Consider the following 4,746-nt stretch of genomic DNA (forward strand, 5'->3'; position numbering starts at 1 on the left):
CAATTCTCACCTCTCCTACTTCAAAAAGACAAAAAATAATACGTTTTGCCATTTAATATCGGTGCTCTGCAGGAGCTATATATATTTTTATATGTTATATATTGTATATGTTATATATTATATATACACACCAGTCCCTCCACAAAGGACTGAAAATAACCCAAAACAAAAATACAAAAACAAAATAACATTCTGCATGATAAAGCCTCGATCCTGCGCAGAAACGTGGCAAAACAAAGCAAAAAAGAATTAAAAAATATTGTTAAAGTCGCCCATTTAGACAGGACTGTTACGCGTATGGAATATTTACTAAACACGCGTAATATTATTGCACACAATCACTGGATTACAATATGTGAGGCGTGAGAACGCTTGTTTTTTAACATAATCAACGGAGGTCGAATTGGAGGCTGGCCGTTAAAAATAGTATTGAAAGGAAAGGAAAGTCCTGGGATGTGTAACGTGGAGCCTCTTTGGTTTGTTTTTGTAATAAAAGGTGTTGCAGCCCCCTGAACGCGCATGATTAAAGAATAATTTAAGTGGACGTATAATGCGCTCCGCCGGCCGGAAGCCAAACGGCCCCCCATCTTTTTTTTTCTGTTTTAGGCAGCATTATGCGGGGCCCCCGGGGCCGAGACCGGCCCTGATGATGCACAAGTCTGTTACTAGAGAGCGCGATTAAATGCTTGGAATACGCCGTCTGGACAGCAGTCAGCGCGCCGGCGACCTCGGGGTTTACGCTAAGATTTAATAAATAATATAAAAGAAACCCGTATCGCCGGGCCGAACACTCCAAAGCGAACGATTGGTTACGCCCCATTATTCCTTCAGTACGTATAAAGCATCACGGAGGCACGGGGCTCAGTCACGCTATTATTGAACACACTTTATATGAAACAACTAAATATGACCAACGATGACTGACTGAGGCTCCTCAGGCCCGGTTAGTTAATCATAAGCCACACGTGAAAAGTCTAACCAACGTGCAAGAAATGGTGCAAACACGAAGACTCCACAGCGGCGTGTAAACAAACGTGAGCTTTATTTTAGTTTTTAAACGCAAAGTAATTACCGTGGAGCGTGTGTCTGCGTAACGGGATAACGTTTCAACCAACGGATTAGCAGCATCCTTCTCACAGGGGGACATGCAGTAGGAAAAGCATCCTGTGCGGAGTACAGAGAGTCACTGTCATTGGTACAGATGCCAAGCGCATATATAATAATTATATTATATACAGTATATATATTATACACGGGTACATAAACAGCAATGAAGGAAGCAGCTCTGGCCGGGGCGTGCCATGGCCGTCCGGAATAGATATATATTATACACATTATATATATATTATACACGGGTACATAAACAGCAATGAAGGAAGCAGCTCTGGCCGGGGCGTGCCATGGCCGCCCGGAATAGATATATATTATACACATTATATATATTATACACGGGTACATAAACAGCAATGAAGGAAGCAGCTCTGGCCGGGGCGTGCCATGGCCGCCCGGAATAGATATATATTATACACATTATATATATTATACACGGGTACATAAACAGCAATGAAGGAAGCAGCTCTGGCCGGGGCGTGCCATGGCATGTCTACAAGAAGAGTTAGATGGATCCCGGAGGCCGGCTTTTCATTAACCAAAAAAAGCAATTGTTCGCGGGTTTGCGTTCAGTTTTTGGTGCCGAGTAACGTTACCCTCGGCGTTAGTGAAAGGCAGCCGTGAATCCCCCCGCTCTTGAGGGAAAGAGAGTGATGAGGATTGTTATGTTAAAACGCTACTCTTTGTACGAATTCTTTATTTATGAGGTTAGGGCACAGATTCTGCCCCTCGCAGCCAGTAATCGTAATGTTCACGAGGATGTGATGTCGAGGCTTCAATGGCACTTTGGAAACGAAGCGGCCGCCACGCCGAGGTGACCTGTTTACAGGGGACCGGGATTTGAGGCAGTAAATTGGAAACATTAACTCATCCTGTGAGTCATCGTGGTGTTGTGCAGAGATGTCATAACCGCGCCAGACTCCTCGTCTTCACGGATCGAGTTTCAGGACTTTCTGCAAACGACCCCCCGGCCGGAGTGACCTTTGCAGCACTTGCGATCAGCTGTGCCCACCGAACACGCGGGTAATAACGTCTCATTAAGGAGACATGACACAGCAGCGAAATGGGACGCACGCCTTTCCGATACAACCCGGTGATTCAGAGCGTCTTCACACTTACTGAAGAGTTACGTGCCCCTCCGTGCGCTCTCATTCCAACAACATATCACACGCGATAGTTCGCTGCAGCTGGCGCGGTACGTGTCGCTGACACCAGAGATCGCTTACAAAAAGCCCGATATATTCCTCGTTATGATTTATCATCAGACGGCCAGCGAGCAGATGCTGCTTTATTTTCCACACAAATGATTCCCTGTGTTTTAGTGAATAACAACCACAGGAAAAAAAAAACCAGTGAAAAAGTTCAGAAAAAAAAATCACCACAACCAGGCTGATGCGTACTCGGATACACCGGGCGCTGGCGATAGATGTCAGCATCATCAATATGCATACGAGAACCTGGCAGCGTCAATCACGTCGACTGACATACAGAACACAGAGGACACTCGGCTCCTGGAACGGTGATTCACTATTAACCCATCGCGTCCTGCACTGTGACCTGCTTTGTGTCACCACTTGGTTTCAAGGTCGTTGATATAAGAAGAGCCTCCAGACCCCGTTTAAGAAGCATTCCCCCAGAGGGTATTTGATGGGGAGAAGTTCTTGTTTGCTGCAGCTCTGATCTGTAAACACAGCTGGAAGTGATCTACAAGAGATCCGTTACATGTGTAACACGTGCTCGGAGGTTGCTTTTCCCCCCTAGCGTGTATAAGAGGCGTGATAGGATATAACACACAGGTTCTTGGTTTCTCTCGTCCCAAAGACAAACATGACCAGGCGCTCGGCCGCTTCTTTGCCCCGAGACAAAACAATCCACGGCGTTGGGCAGAGTTTGCAACGGTAAAAGGTTCTTTTATCACTCATCAGACCGCTCCGTTCCCTGTACTTATCGTCGGCCCGGCCCACCAGGTCCGAGTCCTGTCAGACGCGCAAAATGCCCACCATGTCCGGGTCCTGTCAGACGCGCAAAATGCCCACCATGTCCGGGTCCTGTCAGACGCGCAAAATGCCCACCAGGTCCGGGTCCTGTCAGACACGCGCAAAATGTCCACCCGGGTCCTGTCAAACGAGCGCAAAATGCCCACCCGGGTCCCGTCAAACGAGCGCAAAATGCCCACCAGGTCCGGGTCCTGTCACACACGCGCAAAATGCCCACCCGGGTCCTGTCACACACGCGCAAAATGCCCACCCGGGTCCCGTCAGACGAGCGCAAAATGCCCACCTCCAGTCCTGTCAGACGTGCGCAAAATGCCCACCAGGTCCGAGTCCTGTCAGACGTGCGCAAAATGCCCACCTTGGGTCCTGTCAGACGCACGCAAAATGCCCACCTCGGGTCCTGCCAGATGCGCGCAAAATGCCCACCTCGGGTCCTGCCAGATCCGCACAAAATGCCCACCAGGTCCGGGTCCTGTCAGACACGCGCCAAATGCCCACCTCGGGTCCTGCCAGATCCGCACAAAATGCCCACCAGGTCCGGGTCCTGTCAGACACGCGCCAAATGCCCACCTCGGGTCCTGCAAGATGCGCACAAAATGCCCACCGGGTCCTATCAGACCCGCGCAAAATGCCCACCTCGGGTCCTGTCAGACCCGCGCAAAATGCCCACCTCGGGTCCTGCCAGATGCGCACAAAATGCCCACCGGGTCCTGTCAGACGCACGCAAAATGCCCACCCGGGTCCCGTCAGACGCGAGCAAAATGCCCACCCGGGTCCCGTCAGATGTGCGCAAAATGCCCACCACCGGTCCCGTCAGACCCGCGCAAAATGCCCACCCCGGGTCCTGTCAGACGCGCGCAAAATGCCCACCTCGGGTCCTGTCAGACCCGCGCAAAATGCCCACCTCGGGTCCTGCCAGATGCGCGCAAAATGCCCACCCGGGTCCCGTCAGACGCGAGCAAAATGCCCACCCGGGTCCCGTCAGACGCGAGCAAAATGCCCACCACCGGTCCCGTCAGACCCGCGCAAAATGCCCACCCCGGGTCCCGTCAGACCCGCACAAAATGCCCACCCCGGGTCCTGTCAGACCCGCGCAAAATGCCCACCTCCGGTCCCGTCAGACGCGCGCAAAATGCCCACCCCGGGTCCTGTCATCCCCGCACAAAATGCCCGCCACGGGTCCTGTCAGACCCGCGCAAAATGCCCACCCCGGGTCCTGTCATCCCCGCGCAAAATGCCCGCCACGGGTCCTGTCAGACCCGCGCAAAATGCCCACCTCCGGTCCCGTCAGACGCGCGCAAAATGCCCACCCCGGGTCCTGTCATCCCTGCGCAAAATGCCCACCCCGGGTCCTGTCAGACCCGCGCAAAATGCCCACAGGGTCCTGCCCTCCGGTTCGGTTCGTCAGTCGCGCGCAACGCCCCCCCCGGTACGGTCGGACGGTCGGTCGGTCGGTCGGACGGTCCTCCCCTTGCTTGAGTTCCGTTTTTCGCGGGTTCGGATCGAGGATCCTGTCAGCCATCCCCCTCCTGCCTCCCGCCTAGCTCTCTCCGCCTCCTGGCGTCAGTCGGCACCGCCCCGTAGTGCTGGGATGGGATGCCCGCCTGGCCGTGCTGGGCTCAGTGTGTGAAGCGGAGAGGAC

The sequence above is a fragment of the Sceloporus occidentalis genome, unplaced genomic scaffold, assembly GCF_023333645.1.
Source record: "Sceloporus occidentalis isolate IW3139 unplaced genomic scaffold, rSceOcc1.0.p SCAF_29, whole genome shotgun sequence".
Lineage (NCBI taxonomy): Eukaryota > Metazoa > Chordata > Lepidosauria > Squamata > Phrynosomatidae > Sceloporus > Sceloporus occidentalis.